A 23,551-nucleotide genomic window follows, 5' to 3' on the forward strand; every position below is an offset into this window, starting at 1 on the left:
TCTCGGTGTGTGTGTGTGTGTGTGTTGTGTTTTGTGTGTGCTGTACCGTGTTACTTCCGTTTCTTGTTTAACAAAGACCAACAGTCGGCGGCATTAATTTATTATCATTAATACAATAATTATTACCGTCACCACAACAAATTTCCCCACTAACAAAACTAACAAACAATAATGGCAATTACCAACATGCGCGACACCACTAATGACAAAACGACTACATGCACAACTTACTGCATACCAACGCAACAGTCAAAATAACAATGTAACAAACAAACGACAATGACCCACCACCGCGTCGCCGCCACCGCCGCCGCCGCCGCCGACGCCGCCATTTCTCCGCTCAAAACAGGGCACATTATTTATCCGTGGGAGGCAAGAACGCCAGGTACGGGTGTGCTCGCTTGTTGTGCTTGCGCTCCACGAAGCGGCGCACACACAACTGCTGCAGACGCTTCGCACGCCACTCTCCGAACGTCTGGGCCACACCGCGCAGCAGGTTGCGCTCCTCCTCCTGTAGCATCGCATACTTCCGCTGGGCATCCTTGTTGCCGGCCTCCACCACACTCTTACGCAACTCCCAAACAGCCCCCGGATCTTCTGGTCGCGCTCCAGGTTGGCAACGTCCGGATAGATGGGGACATATTCCGCTGCAATCCAGCGGAATTCTTTCTTCAGCGTCCGTGGCACTTCACCACGGTTGAAAGCCAAGGCAGCGTTCACGTGCTCCGCGATGACCTTTCGACACTTCTCCTGCTTACCCTGTAATACAGCCATATATGTATATAATGTATCTATACATATATATTTTGTACACTTTAATTTACGCACCAGCAGTTCAATTAACTGCTTCGAATAACGCTGGACTTCACCGTCCAGTGTCAGGAACAGATCGGCTCGCTGCAACGTTGAAGTCGACGTTGCAGTCATGGCCACCGCCACCCCGGCGGCCGCTACTCCCGGGCATTCACTGCCGCTGCCACGGTGGGTGCGCCTTCGGCGACCTCCTTGATTGCCGCACGCTTCTCAGCGGCAAGACGCTTGGCTTCCTCCACTTCCTTTTCCCGGAGGGCTTCGCGCTCCGCAGTGGTTCTGCGGAGCAGAGAGGCGTAGCTGTCCTCCGATGCACTGCAGCGCGCTTCCAGGGTATTTTTTTGCGAGGTCAGTCGAGCTACTTGTAGCTCGAGCTCGTCCACACGCTGCTGCACAGCGTTCGTCGGCTTCGTCGGTTTCGTCGGTTTCTTCACTGGATTCATCTAGAAAAAATTAAAACATGTAACAAGAAATAACAGCAGCGCTTGAACCAAGTACTGCATTAAACAACGTCACAAAAACACATTAATACCTCAACTTGCAACTTCTAAGATTTGAATAAGGGTGAATGCTGACAACAAAATTGCTCGATCCAATTGTCTAAATTCTATAGTAGGAGTGTACATTGAAGTCACTGGTTTCAAAATAATCTCTAGGTTTTGGTTTATTTTGTAAACATGTTCGGTTTGGTCCAGATCAGGAGAATAGCGGTCCATGTGAACCAACCATTCCAAAAATTCTAGATCTCGTTTGGTAAGAATCACTCCAATCTTTTTGGCCTGAGTGTAGCCTTGCTCGTCAGCTGACGAAATATTATTTGCAATGACCATTTTACCGACTGTGTAGTGCCAGAAAATAATTGTTTTACCATTACCAAACCGGTACGTTCGGATCCCCTCAAAACCGGGGTAACTAACTTCTACCAAAGCCGCCTCCATTATAAGTAATTGTGCTGACTTTCAGTCTAGTTCTAATCCAAGTGCCGATCCTTAATGCAAAAAAGGTTCCCAAAATAGTGACGATGTCAGCTTGTCTGTCAATTATTCTGACAAGCTAAGACCGTCACTAATTTGGGGCAACGCCCTCTTTTTTTTTGCATTTTGAAGCTTTTTTGCCTTTTTTATTTATTTCATAGGAAAAAATTATTCAGAGTGTTAGAACAGCTAATTTGGCACATAGGCCACTAAACTGAACAAAAGTTAGATCCAAGGGCACTGCCCCAGCACTAGTGATGCGGAAGCAGTTTGTGTCCCATAAGTGTGGTCTGAGACGGATCCGAACGGTTCTCCCTGTGTCGGTCCTGATTCGATAGCACTGAGTTTTCCGTGAAGTAAAAGCCCGATCCCACATCCGAAGAATTGTACCGTCCACATACAACTTTGCCATCCGTATAACAACTGCTTTATCATACTCGCCGATGGTTTGCATAAAACTACAACTGGATCCACGAGCTGCTAATGATCCGATAATAAGATGCCCATCTTGTATTCTGACACCCACGCGAATGTTGTCCGTTAAGTGATACCATAGCACGCCATGGGAAAGGCATAACAACGGTAAAGATAGGCGCTCCATATTGGCGGCTGCAGAAGGCGAGATATGTGATTATAGACTCTTAGTTTTTCCTAGATAGCGATACAAGTGTGTAACCGCTACACTTCTGACGTTCAGAGTGGCTATGTTACTTCTGTACAACTTCTGACTATGCCGCTTACCATTACTGATCGATCAGTGTCATGAGAGTTGCACAAAGCATCCGGAACTCTAATACAGATATTTCCACGGGTCCACCATTGGCTGGACGTATAAAACAGATCTGTGCTTGCTTATTCATCGCACGTCCATTCACTTTGATGAACAAATCTTTACGCTTGGCATCAGTGATTACCCGAACAACAGGTTGCCAACGATTAATCGATTTGACAAGTGTCTGGGGCATCTCACCGGAGAGTTCCATCCTAATAAGTTTGCGAGCCACACGCACATCATACTCATCCATACTCTCAACAGACTGTTCAAAACCTTCATTGGGATCATTATTCACCAAACCGCCAGGGCATACCCGTACAAGCATAAACGACTTGTTAGCCGCACGCCACCCCATGCACAGAGTATCGGTAAAATGATAATACTTCACACCGTCCTTCTCCTCTGTGTTAACGGACATAGCGTCTTCAGGTTGTGGCTTGATTGAGGACATTCTTAGCTCTAGTGAGAGGGAGAAAACTGGTTTGTTTAATACTGAATGTCCACCGTAATGATACGTATTGCTATTTCCTGGTTGTCTTCTGACATACTCATACCTTCATGGATCTGCACATTGAGAGTAGCTTAACATCTGCCCTTTTTATTTAAACAGTCAAAGGTCCGTACCCGGTTATTCTGTATATTTGTCGTCCACCCAGTAGGCTAGTTACGTTATGAAAAATTTTGTTGAACATGACTTCAGGGATCATAACCGGATCACTAGGCAGCTGTGATGTCATCTTGATTTGAACATACACTTCCAACGTCCACAAAATGATGCATAATGTCGAGACAATGCTGTAGAATATGAAATCTTTTTTATCCATTGTAGCTTGTCGAATTGTTTCCGCCGATTTCATCTGACGTTAATCTCAGAGTATTTAGAAACGCTTCTGTCACGTCCTTCGAAGCCTTGATATCGATTTCCGTTATATTTCTGTTTCCCCTAATGGATTGATAGATTTGCAGGGAATAGAAACTGAGGAGGAGGCCAAACATAATCACCCAGAAAACGGTACCTGCGACCTGCTTTCTGTTAATTTTTGAGAAGTCCATTTATAAAGTTCCGGTCTTTCACTCGTGTTCGCATACTGAAAAACTTGTTAATAAATTTGCATACGAACACATCGTTCACTCCTTTATGCTTGGTTAACGCTGACATGACATCCTTGTATGTATATCCGTAGCAGCGTAGCGTAACAAAAAACATACAGTATTGGCCGCATACTGTGCTGTTTACGCTTTGTCGCTCCGTGTTTGATAAAATAACAAAATCGTCCCCCATCCAGTTCTTGATATGCTGCGAGTAAACGGATGGGTTTTCACCGTATGAATCGAAAGCCTCAAGTATGCCTGGTGAAACACAGTAGAATGCAACCCAGTGCTGTCCGGGATCGCCCTCCACCTCCGTATTGACAATGTAAGCGCCGGGAAATTCCTTGTCTGGGATTCTGTTGGCAGAATACACTCCGATAAAAATCTCGCGGATTTTCGGATCTCTCTGTAGCGCGTCTTGGATCTGTATGTTGTTCATGGTGCAAAGTCAAAAATGACTTGACGATTATTGTTGATTTCTATAACGTTATCGAATACTAGCATGGCAACACAAACAACATTTTCCTCCAAACCCTTAGCAAATTTCAAATGTATGTTCAGATTTCCGTGACGCGATAAGGACATTGCTCCTCGTCCTGTGTGTCCACGTGTGAAATCGAAACCGTATAGGCAGAATCCCCCCTTGTTGTACTGTTCGCGGTCTATTGGCAATTCACCCGCTCCTTCGTTAAGACGTTCAAGTGTATCAAGCAAGCCTTCATAGCCTTGTATAGAGCTGCCTTTCTCGTAGTTTAAATTGTAGCCTTGTGTGGGAAATAGCTGACCGTCAATCTCGGCAACAATGTTCGTTAAATTGCAGTGCGTGAAATTAAATGGTGATGATGCATATTCCCGGCAAACGAGCGACTAGGCACTAGGCCAAAAATCATAATTTTCGGCAACTGTCCCATTACAATATTGGACCAAACAGCCTGTTGCTGTCCAAGAATAAGTGTATGTTCACGCATCACCACTCGCTCAATGTGATATTTGACTGTGTTGCTGAGTAGTTGTTTGCTCATTGCGGTAAAATAATCCGGAGATGGCTCAAATTTTCTTACTTGCAAACGTGGATTTCTTATAGCCACAGCTTTTGGGGCGTTGCTATCACTGTCAGCAACAAAACCACTTCATTTTGTTCCTCACCAATTTAATTGTGAGCTCAACTCCAGGCAGGAGTGGTTTTTCTTGTTGAAACAGATCACAGTGCAGCTTGCCTGACAATTGTAACGGTTTCATATTCTGTAGCCAATCGCGTCGTTTGTTAGCTCCATCGCTACAGAAACGGTTCACTTTCGCCGCATCCGCTGATGTTACATGACCTGGTTTCTTCTCCCAGTTATTATCCAATGCAAATCCTGATAGAGTTAACTGCGATTTTTGAGCTTGATCCGTAAAGCCGAGCAGCGACTCTAGATACGCACGGTAATGATACAGCGTGCTTGTATCCGTGACATTCCTGCCACCGATACTAACGGTGACAGATTGGAATAAGCTGTGCAAAATGTTGTTAATTGGTGCCAGACAGTCCGAGTCCTTCAAATCTGCGCCATCCTTATTCGTAACGTGCAAGTCACACTTAAATCTAATATCCGCTAGGCTCACCAACTCACTCAGAGAGGGAGCAATAGTAAAAACAATATCGTTTGCTGAATCGAATGTTGCTTGAGCTGGTCCAATGTCATAGTCCTTCGTATTCCATCTTTCTGTCAGTGTTGCCGGCAGGTAAAATAGATGGCTTTCCAGTAGCATTGAAGGCTCCGAGTTTGCTTCGATCATTGCCATTTTTGTCAAAATCTATTAGCGATAGCGTCGATTGCTAACTGCCGCTTGGTTCGTTTTCTTGTTCCTTTTCGTTTTGGCGTGCGTTTTGCTTGTCGACGTGTTTTCTGCGCTTTGTGTCTTCGTACTCTCCGTCGCCTGCGTCCTCCCTTAATGCCCATTTCTTCGCCGGCGGACTCTTTTAGCTTTTTGTTAACTTTCTCTACTGCTGTATCGATGACCGACTCCACTGCCTTAGAAGCAACTGTCTTCATATGTGGTTGTGCTTTGGTTACAAGGCTCGAAATGTATGGTGCAGCTTTGCTAAATAGACCTTTAGCAAATCCAATCACCCGCCCCCAGAAGCTGCCGCCAAAAACTGGGGCGCCTCGGTATTTTGGCATACCGAAGCCATGCTGTTTGGCAAATAAATCTGTGTAGCGAGATTCGCTAAAATGGTGCTCTTTCAGTACCATGGTTAATATCTTTTTGGTCTGAAATGTAACTTAATCACTGCTACTCCGCTATGAAATCGTATTTCTTCTCCTCTGTCGTCAGTCACTTCAATCTCCACTGAGCTAAATGTCTGTTTTTGAACAGGCAAGTAATGCGGATTCTCAAAGCGCAGAACAGTACCATCGTACGAACTGGCTTCGGTACACAACGTGCGCAGAACAGGGACCATTGCATCCCCTACGAGTTGATATTCCACTAAATCACAGTAAATGTTCACAATGCGACAATGTTTTGGTGGACGTAACACGAAAGGTTCCTTTTCGATCCCCATATAAGGATAATTATCGTGTAATCCAAGGGCACGTGTATACTCCGCTCCTTCAAATATAACTTGACTGTCACCGCGCACGAAAAGCTGTCCATGATCTCCTTGAATTTTGATGGCTGCAAAAGGAAGTTTTTCATACTGCTTTTTTTCGTCTTCCGTTGTTTGGGGTAAATCTTTAGGCTCTCTGTTAATCAAGTCGTGGTTGCTGTAGCGAAAGTCCAAATTGCGAGCGAAACGCGGATTGTATGTGAGCATTTCGTTTACGCTACTGATTAAATCATATTCATCTCTGTAGAATAATTTCCTTGGCAGCGTACGAACTTCAAAAGTCGGCATATATGGTTTGCTTATCCCAACCTTTAGATCTGACTGAAAACGCATTTCCATTGGCGGGAGAATTAGTTCAGAAAGTCCAACCTCCCACGATCCGTCCAAGTCAATTGAACGGACGAGTTGTGTCGTATAGCAGCCAGGACGATTATCCGGGAATATCGTCTTGGATGCAGAACTTGGTAATGACATGTAAAAACTCATTTTAGATTCTCCTTATTTTCCCATGAATCATAAGCTGGTCCGTAACCGTACCATCTCACGAGATATTGTTCCTTTCCTTTATGCTTTCTCGTCCTTAATATGCGTGATATTTTATGACCTGGTCGTTCAGTCATAATAAATTTCGACAACTCTTGACGATAGAACAGGCCGTCCACTGCTTCACCTGATAAATCTTCAACTGCATACAACCATTGCTTTCCTTTCTTGACAACTTTTACTATTTTGAATAGCTCTTCCGTGTAGTTTGTTTCATAGCCTTTCTCAAACGTAAGTTTTTTTTTGGCAAGTCTCACATAGTCGTTAACAGCAAAAACAGGAGGTTTCATTGTATCCTTTTCATCATCCTCAAGCATTTTCCCCCGAATAACGCGAGCTTCTTCTACGTCCACTTCACTTGGTGCAAAACCTATAGCCGAATGCACGCTGTTATTATATGCTGATACTACATTATCCAGTGCATCCAGGTATCGGTAGGTCTGCTTCTCTGTCATATAGACATAAAGTCTGTCCTTGAGCGTTCTGTTGAAGCGCTCCACCATCGCACACTTTATATCGTCGTTCTTTGTGGTGAAAAAACTAACTCCACAGTCGCGAAAGAAATCTCTAACTTCCTTTGCTGTGAATTCTTTTCCATTATCGCTCTGACATCTTAGCGGCGGTGTACGTAAATCTCCATAGATTTTTTCCAACGCTCGAACGATCTCCTTTGGTTTCTTCGATTTTACAGGAATCGCCCATGCATATCGTGAGAAACAATCTATGCAGGTTAACAGGTACTTCACTCCATCGTTTTCCTTATAAAACTTCTGCATATCGGCAAGGTCAATTTGATGTTGATCGTTTACGCCGACACATATGATTTTTCTTCTTTCGAATTTTGAGCGGTGCGGCCGGTGTTCGGTGTAGGTGTCTTTTGACTGCAAGTATCGTTCAACTTGCTCTTTTGTGAATCCGTGTTTACTAGCTTCCGCGTACAGACGCTGAACTCCGCCCAAGCTACCTGGGTTAGAGGGGTCCAAATACAAATCATCCAATGAAACCATTATGCAAAAGATATCCAACCACCACCGCCTGTCTGGTGTTGTGTTTTATGTTTCTTTGTTGGAGGCTGGTTATCACTCCTGGCTTTCTTGCTTCGCAGCGGCACTATTTCTTCTGGCTTGTATAAAATTGCTGGAACGGGGGTTTTGTTTGGTGCCCTATATGTCAATGCTGGCGTGACTGTCGGTGCTGGCAAACTATGCTGTTGAAAAGTAAGCGCTTTTCTGGCCGCAGGTGCTGCAATACTTGGCTGCTCGTAGGTCAAAGCTTCCAATTGCTGAGATGTTGGCAATTGTGGCTGCGCATATGTGATAGCTTTCCGGCTTGAACTAGTAGGTAGCTGCGGCTGCTCGTACGTTAAAGGCTGTACTAAGGCTGCGGATGGTATCGCATATAAAGAATCTAAATCATCGTCACTTTCTGGCCATTCAACATTCGGTACAGTAGTGTTATCAGCTAAAGCCAGCGTAGGAGAAGGACTGCGTAATTCCCAGTACGGATTGCTTGCTGTGGGCATTGGAACATTTTGATACACAGGCTGCGGGTTTAGGGTGTTGTAAGACAGGGCAGGTAATGCTGGTCCTTTAGTTATTTTAGACAGATTTGGTTGCCGCATCGTGCTAGATGTACTTTTAATACGGGCCTGCTTGGAAATCCGTTTATTCTTTGGCTGAGGTTTATAAACATGCCGCACAATTGGTCTTCCCGGTACATTGATATACTGAGGCACGGACACCGGATAATATACAGGCTTTTCCTTTTCGATATACTGAACCGTAGGTTCGATTGGATCGGATTGTGCTTGAGTGTCTACCGTTAGAGGTTTAGGTTCGGGAAAATACTGAACCATGGGTACGGTATCCACTTGTGCGGCATGATCGTGAGTAATGGTTGACCGCAACGGTGCACTAGGGATTTCCGTTTGGATTGATACCGGTGTCGGTTGCGAGGCTACGAGATCCAATTGAGGAGGCTTTTGTACACTAGGGTTTCTTTCGGTGTTGTCTTGGTGCTGCAAATGTCTTTCGATCTCGCTCCGAATTTGATACGCTTTCGTCCAGGGTGTTGGACACGGCTTCATCACCGTATTATATTCTGTCTCCGGTACGAGCACATACGTCTTCATTTTGCAATGAATGTAGATAACAGTGTTCCTAATATTGGTAGTAAGGCACCAAGAAATCCGCCTTTTTGCTGCAAAATTTTCTGTTTCCGTTTTCGCGGAATATCGCGGTCTGCCAGTCGCTTAATGCTTGCTGCATATTTTCTAGCTTGGTGGACTTCTGTTTTGCTAAGACTGGCTGAATTTTTAGCAAATTTAAACATGCCTCCTCTATAGCACTCATTTGTTTCTTGGTACATCGTGCAAAATAGTTCCTGCGTTGTATGGGTGACATTGTTTGCAATGCGCGAACTATATCAAAAATTTCTGATGGATTCATGGTGTATAAATACGTCTGTGATTAAAAATATGCGATTGGAGTCGTAGATTATCCGGAGTCTCAGGTCGCAAGTTTATAATCAGATATCCGTATTGCTCCTTAATGGCCTTTTTGTATGCGTCCTCTAAATGTTTCATGCCAAGTTGCCGACTCAAGACACGAATTTGTTGAATGTCTCTCACACTTTTGAACAAAATCAGATATTGAGAATTCACTGCTATATCACGCATGCTTTTTCCTTGTTTAAACAAGTTTTGTGAAATAAAAATGGCAGTCACATTTTTATGATGCACATCTCGCGTGAACAGTGTTGAGGCTTTTACATTATTTGCTAATTCTTCCATCAAATCATCAAGAATGAGTAACGTTGGGACAACAGGGTTGAAAAATCCTTCTTCAAACAGTTTATTGAAATCAGATATTAATTCAACAGAAGATGGGAAATCTTTGAACAAATTCTGCCAACTGCCGTATGCATATACAATACGCTTGGGGCAAGGATAAAAGTACTTGTGCGGTTCTTTCAGTAACTTTATAATCAAAGTAGATTTGCCAGACATTGTGGGTCCACAAACGTACACCGAACACGGTGTCTTGAAACGAAAATCAAAATTTACACGCTCCATTCCTTGTTAAGTTGTAACACAGTGTTTACAACATATACGCAACCTAGCAGCCTGTACCAGCTTAATGAGCAAATTACCAAAACAGCAGTAGATTCAACTTGACCGCAGGCAAGTTAAAACTTCTACCGATTTGGAGCAATTCAGCTCTCTTTTTTCGCATTTTCTTGAAACGAATATATGGAGTTTTTCTTAACAGAACAATGAATACAAATAACTGCCTAACATGTATGTGGAAAACTCAGAAAAATGTGTAGCAATGCATGCAGAGTCAACGGAAACGTCAAGTCGTAAAAGTCAAAGTTTGCGATGGGAAAAACTCATTTTTTTAATAGAATCGTGCAAATTAACTGAAATTTTCAAAACAATTCTTCGGGCAAGGTAAACAAGCCGACAGTTCTATTAGGACACTGCGCAACCAGTTTCTCACACTGTGTTAACGTAAAAATTGACTCATCTTCTTCCGTTTTGCACTCGTCACGCTGGTCGATTCCGATGGAATTATTTTCCCATTGTGCAACCAGTTTATCGCATTGTGATAAAGTAAGGACTGGCTCCTCCTCTCCACATTTGTCAATTTCATTCAGCCATTCTTCCAACTCGTTGGACTTTTCCTCCTGAACAGGCTGACTCAAATCAGCCTTAACCGGATTGGTCCGATTTTGCTTCTGAGGTGTGGTCTGCGTACTTCGACTAACAGATTTAGTACTAATCTTGAACTCGCACATCATATCTGCCTCCGGCAGCCGCTTGCGCTTGCGAGGTGTGGTCTGTGTACCTTGAGTAGCAGTGGTGGGGGTGGCACCAACCAGTGACTCACACATGAGCTCCGCCTCCAAGTTCCTGACAAACTCGTCAATGTCCGAGGTAACAGATTTTCGTTTTTTGCGCACGGCACTTAGATCAAAGTCAGGAGACGGTGGCGGATTAGAAGGGAGAGTGGATCGGAGGCGGTCAATGCAAGTGTTTACTGCTTTGACACTCTTGGCGCCTAAAATCGTACACTTTCCCGAACTAAACACTTTAACCGTGATTCCAAGATCGTCGTATCGCATTTTGGCCGCATCAAACAGTTCTGGCTCGTAATACAGGCTGTTGGCTTTCGCAAATTTATACAGATTAATAGGATGCTGATGGTTGTACGTCGCCATGATGTTTGCAATGCGCTTGCTGAGAACTTTGGCCGAAAAAACCAAGATGGGTTAAGCGAAAACGGTATCGCTTCAACAGTGTGCGTACTTCTTTTTCAGAAGTACCACCATTGATGATCGCTTTGCCCGAACTGAAAACTTGGCAATAGCTCCCATCATAAGATGTAAGATTGAGCGCCTTAAAATCCTTCACAGATGTACACTTAGTGGACGATGCAATTTTCTGCAGATCAAACTTGCAGTCAAACACAACAACAGTTATGATATGGTGAATCATTTTCCAAGTAGAATGAAATAAGAACCGTGCAAAACTGAAAATGAAGTGAGACTGATTTCAGACCTGTTCCTTCATACCCTTTTATATGCATTTCATCGTTCATATCTGCTACGGAGCAGAAGCAGGAATTTCCGTGCACCGTAAGCCAATCAGAAGTCAAGATCCGCCTTCTAAAGAAATCTGGAACTTTCCTAATTTAGAGTGCTACCCAGAAACCACAATACTTTCAGCTTGGCCGCAGACAAGCTAAGAGTATCGCAGATTTTGGGGCAACGCCCTCTTTTTTTTTATTTTTTTTATTTTTTTTTTATGGTTTTTTTACATTTTTTCTTAGATGATTTTATAAATAATAATAGGAAATAAGTAGTTCGAACAAATTTATTTACGGTTTAGGAATAAGTTGGCTAAGCAGTTTGCACACGCTCCGAAAATTCCGGTATCCCAGCATAATTAAGGCTCCCTCAAGCGAGATAGAGATCGTACGTCCAAAGGAGGCGTGGTAAGCCAGTTTAATATCGATAACCGTATCGTTGGCATCTTTTATGTGGGCGTACTTTGGGGTTTGTCCAATGCACGCAGCGTCCAAACCCAATCGAATTTTGCCTTCGTTTAGCAATAGGAGTAGATTATTAATGGCAGGTAAGTCCAGTATAATACCTTTCTGCCGGGCAGTACTAAGTCCGTCAGAAGCGGGACTGCGGGCAAGAATAACAGTGTTACCGATTGTATCAAACCATAATGAAGATTTGCTGGTGATCTCATAGCACTTGACGTTGCCGTCCTGAAACTGGTACTTCAGTTCGGGAAAATCCATTGTGTAAGATAAGGTAAATATTATTGACTGCAAGAAGAACAAAAATAAAAGCAAGTGTAAAATATGTGTCACAAACGCCGTGCTAGATAACTTTCAACATACTTCTGCCATATTCGCCTCTACCCATAAGAAAAGTATGATTAAGGATATGGGGGACAGATATCGACACCATCAACGGGTTTCACTTCACTGACATCCGGCAGATTGTCCAGTTCCATATCGGAATGAGCATATGGCCCATCAACTTGATCCTCGGAGTCATCACAACCACAGTGGAAATTCAAAACTCTCCGATTCCATCGACTAAGCATCCATCCGCTTAGCTGCTCTTGCACATCCAGTACATTCTTTATAAATTTCTTGCTAACTACAGTATTTAGATGCTCACACGTGTAATTGTATCTTGCGTGATGCACACTGATATCCTCAAAAGGTAGGAGATCTTCAACCCCCAATCCGCAAGTAAAACAATACAACCGACCAGCACCGCGGTGATAGAACCCTGCCTCAGCCATCTGGTAAATATCCTGACCAGGGAACAGATTTAAAAAGCCAAAGAACGTCTCTATGCGCTTATTCACGTCCATCATGTTCGAATTGAAAAGGACTACCTCGTCCTGATAGTCACGACGATAATGCGTATACGTAGGTTCCAAATCTTTAGGATCCACCATTTTTTTTTTTTTTTTTTTTGCAATTGAACAGAAAAAATCCGAAGAAAAAGAGAGAGTCAAACTTACTTTGTACACCACCCTGTCCCTGATATATTTTCAAATATGTTAGTTCGTTCAATTCTGACGTAAGTTGCGACTGTGTCTGACTTGTAAATCTTCGTAAACTTCTGCCACTGGTAAATCAGTAACTGAAATTACAGATTTTCGAGCAATGATTCCTCAACTGTAGCCGTGTCAGATTGCCTTAACAGGCATCCCTAACACAGGTACAGATGGGGGTTTTTTTTTGCCCTTTTTTTTCCCCCATTTTTTTTTTTTTTTATCATTTTCCCCCACACCTTTTTTTTTTGCTTTTTTTTTGATTTTTTTTTCCATTTTTTTTTTTTTTTTAAACAAGGCTTTTTTTTTTGTAATTTTTTTTCTCTTTTGTTAATTTTTTTTTGGGCTTTTTTCTCTTTTTTTTTTTATAAAAATAAGTGCATCAAAACATCAAACGAAGAGTTGAAAAAATAGTAGAGAATTTATCGTGCGAAAACTTCAACACAGCTTTATTCCTGGCTTGAGAAAAATAAATGCAGAAAAATTTTCCAGTCTTGAAAGTAATCTTAAGATTATCATTAGCCCCATCACCATGCAAGAAAAGTTCCATCGGCTTACATTTTAACACTGAAGAATCCAAAAGATCCTGAATAGTGCCATCAGAAATGTGATGAAGTATTTGCGAAACAACGGACGAAGATAATTCCATGGCAGTATACACAAAGCGTTGGTCAGCTTCAGTCGAAAAGGTCTTGCAGAATGATACGGCACTGGTCTTCTTGTGAAATCCCATGTACGAGTCACGTTTAATCTCGTACCACACGGTCGTTGCGTCTTCCAGATACAAGTCCATTACGGTGGCTGCGGGTCCTGTGAGTAGTAAAATGAAAACTAAATATAAGCATAAAAGTCTGCACGCCGTCCTGAGTGTTTTGTATCATCGCATTCTTCATTAACATCTGACTATTGATCTGACACAGCGGCACAGACGTGACTGAACACGCTTACCGGGTTCTTGAAACCGAAAGGTACTGTGGTGAAATCCTCCAGTAGCACACGCTTGTCGTACACCATACGTAGATGCTTTTTAAGACGAATGGTGGAAATTTCTTGTGCTTTAAAGTTCCGTTTAATGTACTCTGGGTACACAACCTGCGCAAAAATTGATAGTAATTACTGGAGAAGTTTTTAAGTTTTGTTTTAATGCATACAGGTAGCGTAGCGCCCTCTAGGATTTCGGTTAGTTTGGCGAAATCCAGCTTCTGTCCGGTGCGCTGAAGATCGTCGTTCAAGATATCTTCAGTGTATCCGTTCTGTGTCATACCCTTAACCTTCAACTGGATTCGGCCGGTATTGGTCTCGTAACTGTATACCTTCGGACCGCAGGATACAAACCGGACAATGTGCTCATCTGGCTTTAACTCACTGCTCCATTGGCCAAGACCGCTGCCGATATCTGGAAGCCAACGTCCTTCTTTATGGACAAAAATTACCGAATCTGTATCGAAATAGAGAAGCCGAGGGCCAAGTTTGGCCATGGTTTTGAACAACTGGATGCGGGCATGACTGGTCGTAAATGCTGCGATTGCGAGATTGGCACAGTTGCTACCTTCGTTATAGTCATCTTTCTGAGAGTAAGTTACCATCATACACTCAGCAGTGACGGCATGAACATTGTGGATTTCGACGGACTTGGATCGTATCAGATCGAGGTATTTTTTCACGCAGAAGATGAACACGGTTTGTTGCAAATTATCCCTTTGACCAAATTTTCCCCAAAAAGAGTTCAACATGAGTTTAGCAACGGCGCGCCTGGCAGGATTATCTTCAATACGATTGATATCGAGAAGAATTCCATCGCGGAGGGCAACTTCTTGAACGTACAACTCTTTCTGTCGCTGCGTGGTGCAGCCTGCAGGAAATCCGCTGGCTTCCAACTTCTCTTTGTAAAACTTATCCACGTATTCCTTGAACAAGCCAACCCGAGTCTCACTCCAATGCCACACTTCATATATTTCCTTGACCTGATATCCCTGTCTGAGTGCCATGTGCAATTCCGGAGTACAGAAGACTCCTTCGAATGATCTTTCTTCATCCGAGTGCGAACAGTAATCGTTCACGCTTTTTTCCGCACACGTTCGGCAAAGTGTAAATATCAGCTTATTGTTTACGGTTGCTGGCAACACGGGGTATCGAATCCTGGTCGGTGGTAGGACCTTGCATTTAACAAGACCGAAATACTCAGTTACGGGTTTGAAGTTGGATACGATTATTTTTGGATGTCCAATTGGATACTCGGCTGTCTTGTTGATGAATGGGTACAGGGAAACGATGTCGTAGTGAAGAATTTGCTCATCGTCTTGAATTTCTTTGAATAAGCATGACGCATTGGTGCGGCCTCCTTTAAACGCGTCACGAGGCTGCAGAGGATCGCGTAGATTCTGACTGAACAGGAACTGCTGGATGTCCGGATCTTTTCTTTCCTGCAGCCATTCGCAAGACCACTTTTCTTCCACATTGTACCCCATCCCTTCCAAATAAAGCTTCTTTCGTATCCACTGCTCGTACACTTCTGACATTTTCTTGAGCGAAAACGGTGTCCGGTCATCTTCGTTGGTGCACGTAGGATGTCCGTGGTGGACACAGCCGTTGTATTCATAAATCGTGTTCGTATCAGGGTCAAAACCATCAACAAAATACCGATCGAATTTCCGTTCTTTACCGTTCCGTCCGTGCTCGATGTTCGGATGTTCCAACCGTAGCCATTCAAGCCACTGAGTCGCCTCTGCACTTGTCCTACGATTTGGCTGGTATCCGTTCGCGGATATGACAGCAATTTCCTTCTTTTTAAGAATTTTAGTCTTCAAATAAGTTGAGCAAGCAGCAGCGATCGTAACATTTTGGTACGGATCAACGTTCGTCATGGCAATAAAGTTGTCTCGAAACTGCAGAGCACATTTCCTGAGGATTGTAACATCTTTCGAACAATAGCCTGCCATTTCCGCACGAAAATCAAAAACAACTGCAGAAAAAAAAATAATTGAAAAACGGTACAAAAACCTTAGAAAAAATAAAATTCACAGTCTAACCTTTCGCCTGTTTTTCCTCGGTGTACCACTGTTCAAACTTTCGTCTATCCGCGCGGTTCAAACCATCGATCATATAGTCTTCAAGGTCTGGAAACGGTAGAACTTTATCCCAATTGTCCGGCTTATTAAAACGGTGGGGAAAGTCACCCTTCTGCTCGCATTCGGCTAGGCCAACGGCTTTCGGAAAGTTCGAAAGTTTTGTCATGACAAAGTTTAAGGTGTCACGAGCGCAGATCTCCAGGGCAGGATACCGAAGGTCCAGAATCTGACTCCCCCGTCGTATGACTTCCACTCCTTTGAGATTGTTTTCAATGAGATAAGATAAAAGGAAGTGGCCGTCGTAGCCACGGAAATTGTGGGCGATTAATGTGGCTCCACGATGCTTTTCGGAAAAAACCCATTCACCAAATTCTTTCTGAACGTCGTATCCTGCCATCGGAACCCCGTCAGGCGGAAACCGAAACTCTTCTCCAGTAGAATATTGTGCGACTGCATAACACGGCTTGTGTATCCCTTCCGTGTCCAAATACGTTTCATAATCAAAGAAAACGAAACGGTTCTGCTCTCCGTGCATGCGCGGTTCCAACGGTTTTAGGTAACATTTGTGGGTGGCCTGTTTCACCCACTCTTGGCATGGATGGCAAAACATCTCACCGCATTCATGAATTTTGAATTTACGAGTAAGGAAACTGACAAAAACTCCACACTTCGGACATATAAACAAATCCTGGCAATAGGTGCGTCCGTTCTGACGCCGCTTCTCGTGGATGTCGAAGCAGTCGTTGTTGTTGAACTCCCGCTTACACTTTTGACAGAACACGCGATCCTTTGGCTCCGGTTCCGGGCACTGCTCTCGGGGCCGATAACATTTTGGACAATATCCTGGACAGCGGTGCTCTTCTTTGTGGTCGGTGGCCTTATCGCAGCTGTGACAGTAATATGCACGCTGATGAAATCCAGACGGTGTGGTGATTAAATCAAAATGGCCATCTTCGTAGAGTAGATAAATGACCTTGCGCTTCTCTTGCTTTTCGGGAAATTTGGCAATCACTATATTTCCTTGCTCAGCCCCGACTACCTTGATCTGATAGTCCTTCAAGACCGTCTTTTGGAATTTATCAATGTCCAGGATTGAGAATTTTTTCCCGACATCCAGACCTGCTTCATTAACAAGTTCACAAGCTTTCTTCTGCAATTTCAAGCTGGTCTTATTGGTGAGAGTGCGCCAGTACGCGCGATCCCTGTTCGGGTCGTGATGACATTGCCCTAGAACAAGGCAAGCTGGCAAACAAAGATTTTTTCCCACATTCACCTGCACAATAGATCGTGCAAACCTTTTCCGGTCGTGTGATGAGTGGATATGCTTGCGCTTCGCAGCGCCTCCGGCAGGGATAACGGTACGCTGAATTATCAAGCGCAACGAGTCGTCGATACAAAAAAGGCCACCAGAGTTTATCTTCATCACCATTTCTGTCAGGTCACGTGGATTAAAATTACTGAAAAATTGCATCTTGAGATGCATGGGATTTTCCATGGTCTTCGTAAATATCGTCACACAGACAGCATCAGTGGGGTTGAAATCTTTCGAGCAAAGCTCCCATACGGCCTGAAAAATCTCCGGAAGCGCTTGCAAAGACGTCACCGTGTCAAACTCTTGCGGGAGCGATTTGATCTTTAGACTGTAAAAGTACTGATCGTGGTTGAATTTCTTGTTCCGGTTGTGGGCCACCTTTTTAAGCGTAAACGTATCAGACCAGTCGTGTATGGTTGGAGGCGCTGACGGTCCTGGCTGGGGGCTAAACGTTCCGGCTTGCTCTTGAACAGCCGGACTAAGCAGTTCTTCGTCCGATACCATATTCGCTGCAATGGCTGCATCCGCATCGGCGTTTAGTTGATTATTATTCGCGGGTTGTGCACCACCACCACCACCACCACCAGACTGTGCCACCGCGGCAGGAGGTTGAGGCGGGGTGAAGACCTGCGACCAATGCATGCTAGAATCGACATCCTGAGACGTTGATTGAAGAGACTGATTATTAGCCTCAGTAGCTGCTGAGGATTGCGGCAGTGGTGTGTAGACTTGCGACCATCGGAATGGATTGGTTGGTGAATGTGTTGTGGATGGCTGTTGACCAGGCGGCGAGTAAGGATTTGTGAATAAATGGAATTCAAATCCATCATCATTCATTGGATCGTTTTCGTGGTTCATCTCCGTACGGACGATCTGACAACTAGATGCTGCCGAGGACACGGTTGCGGGTCTGTAAACCATATTTATTATGTTACTAAATGCCTTCTAGCATAGCGAAATAGATTCCGATCTACCAACCTTAGTTTCTCATACGCCCTTCTGAAGTAGTCGCCTCCTATTGCACTTCGGATATGGTTACAGATCTCGGTAATCTGTTGCGATGTGACTTGACGGCTAAAATTTACTCGGTGCCCCATCAACTGAACACTGACGCCGACTTCGCGGAGAGAAGCTTGCAAGTCATGGCCTGCCATGACCTTTTCCATAACGGTATGAACAAAATATCTGGAAAGGTACGTACAGGCTTTTCCAAGTACAGGCTTTTCGTGTTGGACACTATCCGGCAGAAAATTGTGGAACTTCCGCGGAATTGTCGGTAGCCACTGATCCGCGAAGAATTTATGAAGAGTTGGAAACACCTTAGATTCTTCCAGGACTGTCCTGATGAATCCCACACAATTTGGCTCGGAGATCGAGCCATAACTTCCGCTACCATCGAAAACTGAAATGTTGATTTTTGTTCCTAAAACAGTCAAATTTTTTTTCTTTTTTTTTTTTTTTTTCGTTGTTTAAAAAAGATAATAGAACGGAAAGAAATCTACTAACCTGTGTTCGAGTAAACCATAACTGCAGAGTGAAAAAGGTTTCTCTTCAGCATTTGTCGGCTACTGCATTTCATGAAAATCATGAAATTCCTCTCAAGGTTAAAGCTTCAAACATTTTGAGAACGCTAGGAATTTGAGTGAACTCGCGAGAAAGTCGAGATCCCACTTGTCGCCGAACAAGCGACCAGGGATATGTGAGTTGTATCGTTTGGTATCGTACATGTTGGTGCACCTTATTCCGGAACGGCGGGCAAGAGCCCTGGTAACTTGATCCAAACATCCAGTTAATCCCGTGGTGGGGCAATCAAGTTCGTTAAGGGCGTTTTCATTGTACTTAGCTTCGGTTGGATTTTTTGTCACTAGCTGGTCAAACAGGTTGGAGAGTTCAGGGCAGTTTCGAATTATATGGTTATCCACAAGTTTTTGACGACACTTTGGGCAATTTTTCATATTTTCTTGTGACGATGGGGTCATAGACTTTCGGATGATGATGTTCTTCTTCTTCTCCAGCAAAACATTTGCCTGCACACTCCGGTTACGAACCGGAGTTAGCTTTGGGCGTACCATCACGGTACCCACTATTTAAAAACGAAAAAAAGAAAAGTTGATATGCCTGTAATAGAAGGCACAAAAAAACTTCAGTTCGACCCGTTATGTCACGCTGAGCAAATACAGTACATAACGCGGTCGAGAACCGGGTTCGAGGCCAGCAGAATTTGGTGTTGTCATTGGGGGCCATGCCGGATAGAAATCCCTATGAGCCCCTGAGTTCCCTTGCACTTGCATAGAAACTCAATGGCGACCGCCCGCAGACGTTGGTATCGTCATTGGGGGCCATGCCGGATAGAAATCCCTATGAGCCCCTGAGTTCCCTTGCACTTGCATAGAAACTCAATGGCGACCGCCCACAGACGTTGGTATCGTCATTGGGGCCATGCCGGATAGAAATCCTATGAGCCCCTGAGTTCCCTTGCACTTGCATAGAAACTCAATGGCGACCGCCCACAGACGTTGGTATCGTCATTGGGGACCATGCCGGATAGAAATCCCTATGAGCCCCTGAGTTCCCTTGCACTTGCATAGAAACTCAATGGCGACCGCCCACAGACGTTGCTTTAACAGTAACGAGTCGAGGCCTTGTATGACCCTGAAATGAGAGACCCGCAGGGGCCCCTAGACTACACCGTGATACGTGAACGTGCCCTCACATTAAAATCGGGCAGAGGTTTCCCCATTCGGGTAAACCAAAACCCGATTTCCTCGCCTCCCTGCTGCATTCAAAAAATTTATTTTCCTCGGTTTCCGTGAAACCTGAGCGAACATTATTTGAAATGCGGAGGTCGGGAACACTGGTTCTATTTCCAGTTGAGAACACCAACTGCACACACTTCCGGCGCAGTCATTCAAATTAAATATTCTACTGCAATTTGTATCCATGTTATATGCAACTGGTTTTTTTTATATTCTAATAGAAGATTTACCAAGAAAATCCTATAATGTTATAAATAAAGAAATAATGCTTCTGCGAAAAAATTAAGAAATAAAAGTCGTGTGAAAATACCATAGGAAATTCATTGATTTTACCTTAACGTCTGTCCGTTGGCGATCCGGAATGGTTCCGATATAGACGGCAAAAAAAACGGAAGTGAAGAAGGATTTCTGTTGTGGACAAGAAAACAGTAGAAATATATATAATATGTATTTAAATTTAAATGGTACTAACATTATTCCGTTGGCGGAAACGTGGTCGGAAGGCACGACGCACAGACACAGACACACAGCGAATGCTTGTGTACAAAAACGCAAATACGCACTGTAAATAAGAAATCTTGTGTTATTTTCATTTTAGTGTATAAAATATCATATTGTAACATTTATAACATCATATTATAACATATAACATCAAATATTAACTTTATTATAATTATATATGTATAAAATAAATGGAAGAAAAATTGCACATACGTTTTCCAAACGGAGCTCACGCACGACAATCCGTTCCCACAAACGACACCAAACACATACACACGGAATCTGAAAACAGAATAATATTATATAAACTATAATCATACAAATATACAAAATTTAATAATTAAATACTTACTTTTAGCGATTTGAATCGAGGAGATTCAAAAACCAACTTGCATCCACACGGTGGAAAAATGGCGCTTACGAACGGCTGGCTTGCATTAACTAATGTTATGCAAGCCAGCCTAACAAGGTGCAGCAAGCAGGTGCACACCACTGCCCTCTGTCCGGCACAGACACAGCACAGACAGGAAAACCCACACACACACACACACACACACACACACACACACACACACACACACACAGAGAGAGAGAGAGAGAGAGAGAGAGAGAGAGATGATATATATATATATATATATATATATATATATATATATATATATATATATATATATATATATATATATATATATATATATATATATATATATATATATATATATATATATAATATATATATATATATATATAATATATATATATATATATATATATATATTATATATATATATATAAAATATATATATATATATTTGACGGGAAAATCCATGCTCTTTCCCAGTACTATTCTGATAGCTGATCAGTTATTTACTGCTATGGTGCGAAGGATTCGTTCTGAAGAACTAAACCGAAGCCGGACCACTTCCGCGAGAAACATTTGAAAAACTTCATATGCAAATGTCTATATAGGGTTGTCCTGGCAGTCCAGTAACATTGTAATACTAGTAACAGTAACATGATAAATCTATAATTTCCGCATAAAACTACTTAGACGTATAGACGTAGTTGAAAACAATTGCTTTTTGCTTTGAACTATTTTTATTCCGCGCAATTTGCGCGGGGTCTGCTAGTCTTAACTACTACTGCTCCAGAATCTGGATCATAAACGTTATTCCGTTTGTTTGCGCGGCGCTCCGGGAAACTGAAATCCGGATGACCTTGTCTTCTGGAGATGATGCATGCAGAAGTGCTTCCGTAAAATCTTTAATGGCAGAAGTAATTTCGGCTTTTACTATTTTTTGCGCAAGGCAGAACTCGTGTATGATCTATAACTCGAAATGCCACTAAACTTACAAAGACCCCTTTAATATTTCTGAGGCTGTGGGCCGGGCTGCCAACTGAAGAGTTCAGTATTCTTCAGATTCCAGCGGTTACTCCAGAATTGTTGTTTTCGATTTTTTCGTATATTTGAGCGATGCGATTTTTATGTATCCAGTATCCACAGACAACACTAACAAGTAACAGCTGTCAGAGACAAACCAAACCAGGCACAACTCCTAAAGATAAAAACCACCACACAAAAAGAAGAGATCAAAACCGAGAAACTAATGAGAATAGTAATACCGAAGCTGTTTAAACACCACTCTTCTACACAATCGACAACATTAAAACGGTTTTTACAGCAAGAACTTTAAACGCTTATTACAGGTAAAACACTTAAAGAAAAGCAGATCTTTAACCACCTAAATCACCGGACCGAAATATGGCAATAATTTCCATTTTAATGAATTAAATTCTATCAGAAAGAGATCGACATCGCATACTAATGCCAAATGGAAAGGCTGGTGAGAGGGGACTAGGGGAGTATCCTCCTCACCTGCTTCGTTATTCTCTTCCCCATCCTCAAATGATATCCACCACCATTTTCTTGTGCACATCCGTGTGCCCCACGACGGCACAAAACTCCTCAAAGGAGATCTTCCCATCCCCGTCCTTATCGGCGTACATGATGGTCTTGTCGACAATCTGCTGAAGTTGCTGATCCTTCAGATTATTCCCCACCATCATTTTCAGCACCTGGAAGAGCTCCCGTTGGCAATGAAGCCATCACGATCGATATCGTAGATGGAGAAGGCTAAACGCAGTTTGGACAGCTTATCGCCCTTGACGCTGAACTGCGAGACACCCTGGATGAACTCCTTAAAGTCCACTTCGCCGTTCAGATCCGTATCAAAAATATTTATCACTCTCTGGACTAGCGGGTCCTGCTGCAGCTCCGGGAGGGACATGAATTCGTCGATACTCAGTGAACCATTATTGTCCAGATCCAGCTTTTTGAAACGCTTCCCAAGACGTCGGATTTCCTCGGCGTCGAATGTGCTGCACATTTCCAGCTGCAGAGATGCCTCGTTTCCCATGATTGCAGTACTTCCTGTCACAATGATTCACCACACGCCAAGATGTATTCTCGCGAGAGAAATTTCGTCGAGGGGTCTCCTAAGCGAAGCTAATACCATAGAAAGTAAAAGTCACTACACTACAATTTTCAATGGTAGAAGTAAATACAGGACTTCCGCTTGCGTCCGCTTGCGGTGGTCGGCCACATGGTCACACGCGACTCTATCGACTCGTTCTGCAGCAATAACGCCACTGTGCAATTCGCAGTTCCTGAGTTTCTCGATTTCCAAATTTTTTGTCTCTGTGCGAAGAATTCTTTTCTAGAGACTCGGTATGGCTTCACGTAGAATGCTCTAATATTTTGCAGGGTATTATTTGTATAGTAGCAGTCTGAGGTACCGAAGTAATTCTTATCGTGTAGAGTACTTGCACGTACGCCACTTACTGTATGCCAGGAGGCGCTTTTGAGTTTGGGAATTAGGAAAACAGCTGCAGGTTTGGTGTTTTCTTGTTCAAATTCATTCAATACAGCAAATGAAAAAGTTGTTTGAAAACGAAAGTTTATAAGTGTTTTGATAGAAACGTTTGATTTGCGATTTAGAATTTCGTTCAGCATGGAGGTCTACGAGGCGGTTTGCCATAGAC

At 43.2% G+C, this 23,551-nt stretch overlaps 1 pseudogene; it reads right to left on the reverse strand.

Annotated features, from left to right (window-relative positions):
* Window positions 1-1,138: 1,138 nt before the first annotated feature.
* Window positions 1,139-23,289, reverse strand: LOC129585176 (calcineurin subunit B type 2-like; annotated as a pseudogene).
* Window positions 23,290-23,551: the final 262 nt, after the last annotated feature.

Source organism: Paramacrobiotus metropolitanus, unplaced genomic scaffold (assembly GCF_019649055.1).
Source record: "Paramacrobiotus metropolitanus isolate TYO unplaced genomic scaffold, Prichtersi_v1.0 Parri_scaffold0000016, whole genome shotgun sequence".
In the NCBI taxonomy this organism is placed as follows: Eukaryota; Metazoa; Tardigrada; class Eutardigrada; order Parachela; family Macrobiotidae; genus Paramacrobiotus; species Paramacrobiotus metropolitanus.